At 37.8% G+C, this 14118-nt stretch overlaps 1 pseudogene; it reads left to right on the top strand.

Annotated features, from left to right (window-relative positions):
- The first annotated feature begins 271 nt into the window (after positions 1-271).
- Positions 272-957, top strand: LOC114683040 (annotated as a pseudogene).
- The last annotated feature ends 13161 nt before the right edge of the window (positions 958-14118 follow it).

The following is a 14118-nucleotide window of genomic DNA, read 5'->3' as shown; positions in this document are numbered from 1 at the left end:
TTATTGTTTATAAAACGGAAGCATTAATGGTTTTCTAAATAGTTGTGTGTATGTGTACATGTGTGTATAAAGTCCAGTACTAAATAGAAATGAAATCCTATTAGTAGAAAATATATGGAAAGAATATTATTAAGTGTAAACAATTCTCATATGTAAAAAGGAGTTAGAAAAAAGTACTGTTCACAAAAAATATACTCAGTGGTTATTAATTTAATTACTTTATTTGTCTTATCTTACATATGTACCATCAACTCTCAGAAGCAGTGGGTCTATGCTTTTATCAAAGCAGCATGTAGTCCACATAAATCATCAGCCATTCCTAGAGAGGGATGATGGGCCTACTTGCTTGGTGCTGGCACCAACTTGAGAACTGGGTTAGCAAGTGCAGCAAGTTGCTGCTGAATACTGTAGAGCTTGTTGCTTGAAGTCTACTTCGATCTATGGTGGTGCTACCAAGGGACCACAGGTTTGTGATTTGGAAAGAGGTATAGAAATCTGTATTGCAGCACCTGGAAGACTGATTGACTTTTTAGAGTATGGGAAAAGCAACCTGAGGAGAATAACTTACCTTGTCCTTGATGAAGCTGATAGAATACTTAGAATGGGATTTGAACCCCCAAAATGAAAAATTGTCCATCAAATAAGACCTGATAGACAAACCCTAATGTGGGGTGCAACTTGGCCAAAAGAAGTAAGACAGCTTGCTGAAGATTTCCTGAAAGACTATATTCATATCAATATTGGTGCATTATAACTGAGTGTAAACCATAACATTCTTCATATTGTGGATGTGAGTCATGATGTAGAAAGGGATGAAAAACTTATTCATCTAATGGAAGAGATCATGAGTGAGAAGGAGAATAAAACCATTGTTTTGTTGAAACCAGAAGAAGATATGATGAACTTACCAAAAAAATGAGGAGAGATGGATGCCCTGCCAAATCAGGGTGTTCTTGATAAAAATTCTTCTCAAATTTGGCCAGCTCATAACGATTCCACTTCTTCTTAACTAGTTTCTCCCCAGGATTTCCAAACTTCTTTCCAGAGAGGGGCCCTGTTCTACTAGTGCTGTGGGATGTTGTTCTGTTTGCTATAAATATGTGTTGCTCTGATTGGTTGATAAATAATGCTGTTTGGCCAGTAATGAGGCAGAACAAGGTTAGACAGGACATTCCAACTCGAGAGAGAGGAAGGAGAAAAGTGGAAGGCTGAGTCAGGAGACACTGCCAGCCACTGCCACCCTGAGAGGCAAGATGTAAAGTACCGGGAAGCCACAAGCCATGTGACAACTTATAGATTAACAGAAATTGGTCAATTTAAGATATAAGAACTAGATGGCAAGAAGCCTGCCACAGCCATACAGTTTATAAGTAATATGAGTCTCTGTGTGTTTACTTGGGTCTGAGCAGCTGCGGGCCTGAACGGGAATTGAGGACACTCCAATTATATCCATATAGAAAAGGAAAATCATATACCTGATGAATTAGTGAATTAAGGTTTGCATGAAGAAAAGCTATATAATCAGAGTTCCTAGTAGGGTCCTATCTGAAACTAGTAATGTTAAACAAAAGTAAAGCCATGTGGTTAGTAGTGATTTACTCCTGAGAACCAGTGGTTATAGTGAATCTGATGGCTTTTTGCTTACTTGTTTTTTTTTCTTCATTTTTCTGGTCATTTGCTGATGTTTTATATAGTGCTAAGGATCAAACTCCAGATCTCATAAACATATGTAAAGATCCTTCTATTGAGCTAAATATCCTCAGACTGAGTTTGACTCCATTTTTTTTACTTATGTATCCATTATTCCTATGACCAGTTTCCTTTCTTTTATTATTTTTTCCATTTCTAATTAACATATAATTACATAATTTCCCCCTTCTCTCTCCTCCCTCCAAGCCCTGCCATGTCCCCTCCCTATAACCCCTTCTATTGACTGCCCTTCTTTAATTGAGAGGCAAGGAGAAAAATGAATATAACCTAAGTGAGTTCATTTTTGTTGTTTTGTTGTGTTAGTGCTGACCACTTTGTATTCTGTAACCAATTGGGTCATTCATCCCTAGGAAAGACTAATTCTCCCCCTTTTAGCAGTTATAAGTTTTCTGCAGTTATAGGTTTGGTGCCTTATGAGATATCTATCTCCCTTCCACATTAGTTATCATGTTTATCTATTTTGTCATTGTTCAGGTCTTGTTTATTCAACCCTGTCTAAGAGATGCACTGAGACAGCATACTTCCTGGTATATTGACTCTTACAATCTTTTCACCCTGTCATCTGAACTGTTCCTTTAGCTGCCAGTGCAAGAATTATTCTACACATGTATCCACTAAGCCTGGGATCCTAACAATCCATTGATCTTTGAATTATGTCCAGTTGTAGTGTTCTGTGATGGTCTCTTTGGTGGTTTGAAATAAAATGGCCCCCATAGGGAGTGGCTCTATTAAAAGTTGTGGCTTTGTTGGAGTAGGTATAGCCTTACTGGAGGAAGTATGTGACAGAGGGATGGGCTTTGAGGTCTCCTATGCTCAAGCTATGCTCAGTGAAATAGCCCACTTCTTGTTGCTCGTAGATCAAGATGAAGAACTCGCAGTTCTTTCTCCAACAACTTGTCTGCCTGCAAGCAACCAGCCATGATGATAATGGACTAAACCTCTGAACTGTAAGCCAGAAACCCCAATTAAATGTTTTCCTTGTAAGAGTGGACATGGTCTCATGAAAGTTGGATCAATGGCTGTGGAGCCTGCATGGGACTGGACTAGACCCTCTGCATGACTAGACAATTGTGTAGCTTGATTTGCTTGGGGAGCCCCCGGTATAGAATCAGAATCCATCCCTGTAGCCTGAGAGGGCTTTTTGGAGCCTACTGCCTATGACAGAATACCTCGTGCAGCCTTGAGGCAGGGGGAAGGGCTTGGAATTGCCTCTACTGGATGTGCTTCCCCATGGGAGGCCTTGCCTTCTTGTGGAGGGTAGTGAGGGGTGGGTTGGGAGATGGAGGCTGGGGGCTTGGGAGTAGGGAAGAGGGGGATCTTTGATTGGTGTGTAAAATAAATGAAAAGAAATTTCTCAATTAAAAAATAAGAGTTGCCATGGTCATGGTTTCCCTTCACAGCACAAAAACCCCAGCTAAGACAGAAGTTGGTTACCATGGACTGTGGCATTGCTTTGATAGGTCTGACTATGCTTTTGTTTGAATGAATGAATATGGACCTTGATACTGTGGATTAGAAAAGCAGTTGAACACTTTAAATGCAGTGGTACTGGGTATGATTTGATGAACTGTGTGGGCCTGCCTCAAAGGTTTCAGAGAAGAAGAATTTTAGTGTGTTTCCTAGAGATCATTCTTGTAATATTTTCGTGAAGAATGTGGTTGCTTTTTGCCCTTGTCAAAAAGTCTGCCTGAGGCTAAATGAAGCATTTGGATTAATTCCAGTGGCAGAAGAACTCTCAATAGAGCCTAGTATAGATGATGTCATGTGGTTGTTAGTGTTAACTCTAAGGAATATTTATAATGAAAAGTAACAAGCTGAGCAAGGAAAAGACAAAATGTACAGCAATTTGAAGAGAAAAGGATCACCAGAAAATGGAATGGAGCTAAATCCTGTGTTCAATAAAATAAACGGACTAATTAATGGAATAAAGAGAGTAGTGACCTGCTGTGGGATAATGCTCTTGTACACTATAAAGATTTGTCACTCTAATTGATTTAAGCTGGGGATGTCTTTCTGTATACTGTGAATGTGTTGCTCTGATTGATTGATAAATAAAACACTGATTGGCGAGTAGCCAGGCAAGAAGTAGAGTATAGGCAGGATAAGCAGAGAAGAGAATTCTGGGAAGTGGAAAGCTGAGTCAGGAGATGCTGTCATCTGCCACCACCATGAGAAGTAAGATGTAAAGTACTGGTAAGCCACAAGCCATGTGGCAACTTAGAGATTAATAAAAATGGGTTAATTTAAGAGATAAGAAATAAATGGCAAGAAGCCATACAGTTCATAAGTCTCTCTGTGTTTCAAGTCTGAGCGGCTGCGAGCCCAAAATTAAACTACAGGTTTATAAACTGCTGATTGGCCAGTAGCCAGGCAGGAAGTATAGGTGAGGTGACCAGACTAAGAACATTACAGCAAGAAGAAAGGCAGAGTCAGGAATCACTAACCAGACACAGAGGAAGCAAGATGAGCATGTCACACTGAGAAAAGATTCTATTTGCTGACAGCAAGCAGAGATGGCTTCCTGACTCAACATTAGTGGCAAAAACTGCATGGCTGTTTAAGGAGCTCTGCTACCAAACACTTAAATGGAGTTCATGAGCAGTGGGTGGCACACTACTTGGGGGCAGTGAGGACCCAAAAACTTCTCAAAGTTGAAGCAGTAATATGGCTTTCAGAGCTTGTGGTAAATGTACCTCTGCCATGAGACTACCTTCTCAAGGAACTAAGGAATGGGGCAAAGCTAGCCACCAAAGCCACAGCTTTATTCCTAGTCACATCTGCTTAGCAAATTAAATGCTCATGTGGTCAGAAAACAATAGAGATATGCAGTAAAGACAGATTCAGACAAAAAAAACCATTAAATGGTTTATAGTGTTTTTGAAAATATATGTAGGCTTGGGGGAATAAAGAGGAATTATAGATAGTCATAAAAAAGAAATACATAGTTTTAAAGTAATAAAGTCCTTAAAAAGGGAGTAAAGTAATACAAAAAAGCCATGTAAAGATGGAAAATACACAGAGTATGCATACTGTATATTATTTTGTTATCTTTGAATTGTTTGGCATCTGAGAAAGGAGCAACAGCTGCTAAAAAGACAGACTAGCAGAATTTTGAGAAGAGAAAGGATGGAGCCAGGAGTCACCAGCCAGATGCAGAGGAAGAAAGATGAGAAATTAGCACTGAGAAAAGATACCAAGCCATGTGGTTAAACATAAATAAGAATTATGGGTTAATGTAAGTATAAGAGCTAGTCAATAATAAGCCTGAGGTACCGGTTGAGCATCTATAAGCAATATTAAGCCTCTGAGTCAATTATTTGAGAAGCAGATGCCAGGTGTTTGGGAGTTGCTGCTGGGACAGAAACTTCTGCCTACAGTGACCTCAGGGCAAGCTCTTACCCAGCTAAGTATCTAACTTGTGAAAAAGGAATTAAGGCAAAGCTTAGATCTAGGTATGGTGGTACATGCCTTTAACCCACTCGGGAATCAGAGTCAGATATACCTTTGAGTTGTGACCATCTTCATCTGCAGAGCAAGTCCCAGAACAGCCAAGCATAGGCAGTGAAGGAAACCATTGTAAACAGAAAGCTGGTAAAGATTTAATTGAATGAGAGTAGCATTTTCCTGCCTTCACAAGCAGCAGAACTTGGCAACTTCAGCCATGTGGTTGTGTCATTCTGACTTTAGAGTCAAGAATAGAGGAAAGGGGTTATGGAATCTTCTTGCACATCTAAGGAAAGCATCAGTATTTCCTGATTATGGTTGCTTCCCTACATTTTGGTATGGAAATGTATATCCTATGCCATTATATGTTGGAAGTATGTGATCTGCTTTTATATTTTGATTTTACAGGGGATTATAGTTAAGATATTGCATGACTCTCAGAAGAGACTTTGAACTTTAGACTTTTAAATAAGTTTGAGATGGTTGTAAACTATGGGGACTCTTGAATTTGGACTGAATGCATTTTTGCATTATGATATGGCTACAAGCCTATGGGGGCCAAGGAGTGTAATGTGGTGATTTGAAAGAAAATATCCCCCATAGGTAGTAGCATTATTAGGAGGTATAGATTTGTTGGAGTAGTTATGGCCTTATTGGAGGAAGTGTATCATTGTGGAGGTGGGCTTTGATGTCTCTTGGGATCAAGCTGTGCCCAGTGAAACACTTCACTTCCTATTGCCTGGCAATGTGTCTGCCTGTATGTCACCTACCATGATGATAATGGACTAAGCCTCTGAACTATAAACTAGCCTCAATTAAATGTTTTCCTTTATAAGATTTTCCATGATCATGGTGTCTCTTCACAGCAAAAGAAACCCTAACTAAGACAGTCACTATTTACTGTAAAAAGTAATTTCTTTGGTTATTGGAGGTACTTGCACTTATCCATAAATATAAAGACGAGATTCAGAGCAGTTAAGGAATTATGATGACAATTAGGGTAATCACTAATCTGATTTTAGGGGAAGGTAAGTTCAGGCACCCTCTCATTTATTGTTAGGAGTCTTAGCTGGTGTCATCCTTGAGGCTGGTCTAGTCAAATGGCAGTAGTAGATTCTTGTCTAAGATCTTTAAATTTCCTATCCGTGGGTAATTGGCTGGGTTTCTAGTACCAGACATGATTTCCCTTCTGTTGAGTGTGCCTTAAGTATAGCTAGCCAGCTGTTGGTTACCTACAGCATGTTTGTACCACTATTGTAGCTTTACAGATATCTTAACTTGCTAGTCATGTTCTGTTTTGTAGGTGTAAGAGCTATGTAGGAATACTAACCTCTTCCCTTTCTTGGCGTCTTACATAATACTTTCTGGTACTGTAGAAACTAGACTACTGGAGGGAGCCTTTTAGGTTAGACCCACTTCAAATTATCTGAGTTCTATGACCTATGTATGCAGTATCTTCAGCTATAAGGACTTACTTTAACCACAAGAAATGTCCAAGGGCAAGAACAATAGACTATATTACTTGTGGAGGCATTTGGTTTGTCCTGAACAACCTTTTATTCAGAAAGTGGTTTCTTATAAATTGTACTATGACTTTTCTTAGTCTAGGATACTTGTGTGGAGCATTGTCAGCCCAAGTGGCATAAGTTTGCTTTATATATTGATACAAATACATACACACAAATAAACACACATAGATACTCACAGACAGTATAAATTAGAAAAATATAAAATATGATTCTTGAGGATTTAACAAATAACCTGAGAATTTTGACTCCTACTTCTGTCTCCATGTGTATTGACTTCCCTATCCCCTTGCACTTTCCAAATTAGTGTGCCTCCATATTGTTATGTTTTCTCCTTCATATTGCCTGTGTCTTGCTATTTCTCTACCACCCCACATGGGCCTTTTATACTTTGTAATTTTTTGCTATTATTCCATGTGTGCTCAAATATGAAGACTTGGGTTTAGGAACTACAAATAAAAGAACAGGTCATGTTTGTCTTCTAAGTCTGGGTTAATTTATTCCATATGATCTTTTCTAGGGCCATCAAGTGCCAAACACAATGCCCAGAAACTATTATGGAATAGGGTCAGAAAGAGAAGTTACATCTTAATATATGTATATCTCAAAAAGTCCATATTTTACTATGCATCCCTGTGGATAGAATAAGGAATATAGATTCTATGATGTAAATCATCCTGCCTCAGAGTCTTAAGCTACTGTATTTTGTCTTATAATTTCATTATTCCTGTTGAGAAATATTACTTTCGGCTTACTTCTGACATTTTCAAGTCATTTCTATATTTTTATGATTAAAATTTAATAATGTTTATCTAGGTATGGCTTTAATTTCATTTGTTCTCATTGGTATTCCTAATGCTAGTTTAATGTAGACACTCATGTTTTTAAAATAATTCAATTATTCTTAAATTACTTATTTTATTATTTCCTCCTGTATTTTGTCATTATTAGATGCTTACCAGGATGCCTGTATGCCTTTTTTTCTTATAAAGGGTTATTTCAACTTATTGTTTTCTTACAATTTTTATATACATCGTGTATCCATGTACAATTTCATGTGTTCATATATATCATTTATTTTGTGTTTCTTAGGTGAAATAACCTTTGTTCAGATTGTGACTGATATTATTCAGATTTGCATTGTTGCTCATATTAGAATCTTCCTGTATGATCAGCTAATAGTTATCTACCTTTCATGGATAGTAAAACCTTGTTTGAAAGGAAGGTCTATGAATATTTGGGGAGGCTTTTTGATTATTGTTCTTTATTATATGAGGATTATGCTGGAGTGGCTTTATTGAGGAATCTCCAACAGTTGTTTTAAACTACCATTTCTCTGATTAATTAGTCTTTAAAACATTCCCCTGAAAATTAATATCTAAATTTTATTATATTCATTCTTAAAATAAACCTCCAAGTAATTCATGTTCAATACATAAAAGGAATTTTCATTTTCTTTACTTTCTAAACAATATTTATATTTAGTTAATTTTTGGAATAAGGCTTACTTATTATTAATTATTATTATCATTATTATTTATATTTATACTAAGATAGTAAAGTTTACTTTGCTAAACCTTGTCTTACCAAATTATAATATCATTTATAAATTTGTAATTATGATACTTCCTTATTCTGAATTTCAAACAGATATATAATGAAATATGATGTTTCTCCTCCCCATTTCCATTCTCTAACTTTTATTTGAACATACCTAAAGATTAAACAAAGTCTCAGAAATAGTACACAGAAGTCCCACAGATGTTTATTTGGTTTAGAATGGTTACATATTTCCCTATATAATTGAGTATTTCTGTAGGACTCATAATTAATAAGTATGATCTTTTTTATATATGGCTTTTTTTAGATTACAGCAATCACTGATTTAAATGCTAAGAAACCCCATGTTTTCTACTAACCATCCTATGAAAATTAAGTGAAACCATAGGAACTTTAATAGACAAACCTTTTATGTTTCTTAGAGATATTAAGAACAATTTGAACTAAAATAAAAGAACTAATTTTCATCCTGAAAGAACCAATTAATTGTGGATGAGGCAGGTGAGTCTGCCCTGAGGGCATGAGAGGAGCACAGCTGGTACTACTGGTAGAGGATGCAAGGGACTGATGCTCCCCCCTCCCTCCTGCCACCTGTGGAGAGTGAGGGAGCTAACCCTGCCTTTACTCAGCTGCAGCACTCAGGAAAGTGGTCCCTGCACGTTGTCTGGCTAGCACAGCAGAGCTGACCCTATTGACAGTGGTACTGGTGAACTGCCCCAGAAAGTTATCATGAACTATCTGATCCTGCCCCTCATCTGCCTATGGTGGTGTGGATAAGGGAGAGATGCCTTCCTGCCACCCTTCACTACCTGCAGCATTTGGGACAGCTGTCCTTGAGGTCATAAGAGCAGAAATGCTGTCCCTGCCCGTCACTGGCTGCAGGACTAAGGAGAGTGACCCTTGCACCTCACCTGGGCAACACAGTGGAGCTGGCCCTGATATTTCAGATGTTGGAATGTTTACCCTGAGGGTGTGAAAGGAGGAAAATTGGCCCTGCCCCTTGCTTATTGCTACAAGGGATGAACAATCCAGGGCAATGCAGGAGAGTTTGTAGCACGAATCCTAATTGGTCTTAATAAAAACCCAGAGCCAGATATCGGGGTAGATGCTGAAAAGTCAGAGAAACAGAGCAGCCAGCCAGTAGTCTTACCTCTATGAAATCCTCAGCCAAAGGAGATCTGAGCTTCTGTCTCCTTCCTCCTTATATTCCTCTATCTGCCCAGACATATCACTTCCTGTATCCATCTCACATTGCTGGGATCAAAGGTGTGTGCCACCACTGCCTGGCTCTGTTTTTCTTTTAGATTGAATGAATCTTGTGTATCCCAATGGGACACAGTCAATGCTAGACTATATTGAAATCTCCTCTCCCAATGACATTAATCTAAAACCCTTCAATTAATCCTCAGACAGCTTCTTAGAACAAGGACAAAAAGCATCCACATTTTTTTTACCAAAATATCATAAGAATGTTTTTTAGCAAAGTTGCTATTGTTTCACTCTAAAACCTCTTGCGCTGGCCTCCACAACATTGCTCTCTATACTTCTGTCTTTTATGTTCCTACTAGGATGAACTATTAAGTTCCAGGTAAAGATTTGAGCTACTTTACTAATCCCAGACCCCAAAGTCTAGATTATACACATAAGAAGCATGGTCAACCCTGTCACAGAAATATGCCAGTCTCTGGTACCAACTTTTGTCTTAGTTATTATTCTATGGCTACTAGGAGACATAATGACCAAGGCAATTTTGAAAATAAAATAGTTAATTAAAGCAAAGAAGTTAATTAGTTTATTAGTAGTTAAACTGCTTACAGTTTAAGAGGATTAGTCCCTGATCATCATGAGAGGGAGACAGGCATGGCACTGGAGCAGTAGCTGAGAGCTCACATGGTCAGCAAGTTTCAGGCATAAAGAGAGACTGAGCCTGGCATGGAATTTTGAACCCTCAAAACAAACCCACAGCGATACACTTCCTCTACCTCCTCCAACAAGGCCATACCTCCTTCCAAAAGGTCACAAGTCCTCTAACAAGGTAAAAATTTCTAATATTTCCATAACAGTTTGTAGATGTAACCAACCGTCTTATTAAATAAGAAACACAGAAACAATGTAAAAGAGAAAGCCAAGAGGTCAGAGCTCAGAGCTAAAATCTCACCCTTCCTCCTGCAGTGTCCCAGCTTCCCAAAAGAGAGCTATTTCCCTGTGTGTAAGTCGTTTCATAGTCATTCTGCCTTCTCATTGGTTGTAAACCCAAACACGTGACTGCCTCGTCACTGTCTGTATGTACAGCCCTCTAGGTCTTAAAGGCATATGTCTCCAATGCTGGATGTATCCCTGAACACACAGAGAATTATGGGATTAAAGGCATGCACCACCACCGCCACACTCTGTCTATGGCTCTAATAGCTCTGACCCCCGGGCAACTTTATTTATTAATATACAATCAAAATCACATTTCAGTACAATTAGAATACCACCACAACAGTTGCAATAATTGGGACAAATAATTCAAATATAAAAGCCCATCAAGACCATTCTCCTTCAAACCATCTCAAATGCTAATCAAGATAATTAACTACTCACATGAGAAAAAAAGTACTTGACTGTGTGGTGATATATTGCATGTCAAATAAAGCTTACCTGAGGATCAGAAGATAGAGCCAGCCACTAGATTTAATATAGAGGCCAGGCAATGGTGGTACACATTTTTAATCCTAGCACCTGAGAGGCAGAGATCCATCTGGATCTTTTTGAGTTCAAAGACACCCTGGACTACATGAGATTGATTCAGTCTAGGAGAGAAACAGAGCCAGGCAGTGGTGGCACACAACTTTAATCCCAGTTCTTGAGAGTCATATGCCTTTAATCCCAGCACTTGAGGTCTCATGCCTTTGCTACCAGTATTTGGAAATCATATATACCATTAATCTCAGCAGTAGGAAGGAAGTGAAATGGCTGGGTGGGGAAAGGCATATAAGGCATGAGGAGACAGAGACAGGAACTCAAAGCCCTTTTGACTGAGGACTCAGCATTTCCTTCAGAGGATCCGTGGAGCTAGGATCTTGACTTCCATTAATCCTGAGGATTTGGTAGTGGTGAGAAGTTTCTCTAGTGGCTTGTTCCTTTGTTTCTCTGACCTTTCAGTATTTACTCCATTATCTGGCTCTGGGTTTTTTTATTATAAGACCATTTAGATTTCATGTTACATGACTGGTTGTAGAAAGTGTGGCTAAGGATATTTATCACTAGTTGCAAGACATTTAAATATTCAAATCCTACTACTTGGTATGGAGTCATGTTAAGCTACTCCAGTGGAAAGTTAGAAATAGGTACTTTTAATTTTATTGAAACATTAAAATAAAAGTTTATTAATTTAAAAAACAGCATTTAGTTATTAATTTTTTCACCAAGAACGTTTCTGGTAAGTAGAAGGCTTTTAAAAATTTATATGGACTATAAAGCTGATGACGTATTTGCTGATAAAGACATAGATAAGGAAAATATATGTATACAGTGGGATTTGACCAAACAAATTCATTTTCAGAAAATGAATATAACTAGGAATATTAAATAAAGTGAAGGAGCCCAGTCTCAGAAAATCAAATACCATATTTTCCCTCATATGCTGTTAATATTAAATTAAAAGTAGGAATCATGACCATAGCAGGCCATGAAGGTTTGAATGTAGGGCAACGATTAGAGAAAACATGTGAATAGAAAACAAAGAATGAGGCTACTGGGAGGAGTAGGGGGCTAAAAGGTGGGACATGGAGACTTGAGATGGCTATGGAACAGGAGTATTTACAACATCATGCAAATTTATATGAAAATGTAATGAAACAGATTACTTAAAAATACTAAAAAATATTTTTGAAAATATTTTTGTAATAAAAATTAAATATGTGCATAAAAATGTCTTTCCAAAGTAATACCCAAGTCTCCTGGATGTTGGCTTATTCTTTTGTCTCATATGATTAGTTATTTAACTTGATATGCAAGATGAATAGCAAAATACAATTTACTAGTAAGGCTGTTTGATATTATATAATGATATTATCAGAGTAAAATGTGATAATACATATTCGGTTACATATTCATGAATAATTGTATCAGGAACAGACATATGCATTTTTCTGAAATACAATGTTAAATTGCTTAGTCACTGAGAAGACTTTAGTGACCAAATAATCATAGCTGAACAATGAGAGGTAGAGGCTTATATCAAACTCTAAATTAAGAGGACTTATTACTTACATGTTAATAAAAATAAACTTAATTTATGATATCTGAAAGAATCTGCTCAATTTTTTGTTTTTATTTTTATTTATTTTCTCATTACAACTAAAAATCTGCTATATGTAGTTGTCTCCATCTGTTACAAGTAAAAGTTTCCTTGATGAGGAATAAAGACTATACTTATCTGATCCATCTTAACCTGGAACAAATTCATAGCCTCTTGCTTTTTGTGGAAACAAAAGCAGAGTCTCTTTCCCAAAGCAACATATACTTAGATTCAAATTTCGAAGTCAAGATACCTTTAAAATATACATAGTGGTTTAACTGAGCAGCCTTTATAATTAAATATCTTTCTCTCTGTGTGATATCCATTTTTATGTGGCTTATTTTTCATATTACTTTTACTGTCTCTTTAAAGACTTTATTTTTTAAAACTATTTTTATGTAACCGTTTATCCTCCTTTTCCTCATTCTTTTAAGCCTACTACAATTTTACACACAGTTTAAATGGTTTAAAGGTTTATTTCATCTGAATCTGTTTTTTTTTGTGTGTGTGTATGTGTGTTTGTGTGTGTGTGTGTGTGTGTGAATCTATTGCTTTAAACTATAGATGACTAGGACTGAAATGGCAGCTTTGGCTGCTGGCTCTGCCCACCTCAGCTTTCCAACATGACAGAACTACGTTTACAGCCAGCTCTGGGGGAACCATGCTCTCCACCAACTCTGGGAGGCAGTGGTTTGCTGTGGGATGGTCTGTATGTCAAATTGCTGTGATTGGTAAATAAATAAAACACTGATTGGCCAATGGCTAGTCAGGAAGTATAGGCGGGACTAACAGAGAGGAGAAAAGAAAGAACAGGAAGGCAGAAGGAGTCACTGCCAGCCTCTGCCAGGATAAGCAGCATGTGAAGATGCCGGTAAGCCATGAGCCACGTGGCAAGGTATAGATTTATGGAAATGGATTAATTTAAGCTATAAGAACAGTTAGCAAGAAGCCTGCCATGGCCATACAGTTTATAGGCAATTTAAGTTTCTGTGTTTACTTGTTGGGTCTGAGCGGCTGTGGGACTGGCAGGTGGTAGAGATTTGTCCTGACTGTGGGCAAGGCAGGAAAACTACAGTGAGTCTATGCTTCCATCCAGCAATGTGTAGCCCAAACACCTTTTTTTTTTTTTTTTTTTTTTTTTTGTACTAGCAAAAGCTATATTCACCACGATATGTGGCTTGCAGAAACCTGTGTAACTCTGTGGGAATCTGACATGTTACACTCAAGCCTGAATGCTGTGGCATCTAGCTGCCGGCATGAGACATGAAGCAGGAACCTGTTTTTGGTTCTGTTTAGAACCATTTATTAAATATTCTCAGGTTTTAGGTGGAAACTTGAACTGTTAGATTTCATTTGTAGCTGAAATTTTCCTGTGTCCCACCTGACCTGCAGTTAGGACAATCTTTCTCACCTGCCAATCCTGTAGCCACGTGGATGCAAATAAAAACACAGAAGCTTATATTAATAAAAACTGCTTGACCATTAGCTCAAGCTTACTACTGACTAGCTCTTACAGGTAAACTCAGCCCATTTTATTAATCTATATGTTGCCACGAGTTCATGGCTTTACCTGTGTGCCATTACATGCTGCTC

Source organism: Peromyscus leucopus, chromosome X (assembly GCF_004664715.2).
Source record: "Peromyscus leucopus breed LL Stock chromosome X, UCI_PerLeu_2.1, whole genome shotgun sequence".
NCBI classification, from domain to species: domain Eukaryota; kingdom Metazoa; phylum Chordata; class Mammalia; order Rodentia; family Cricetidae; genus Peromyscus; species Peromyscus leucopus.
The sequence above is the reverse complement of the archived record's forward strand: the minus strand, read 5'-3'. Positions and strand labels throughout refer to the sequence as shown.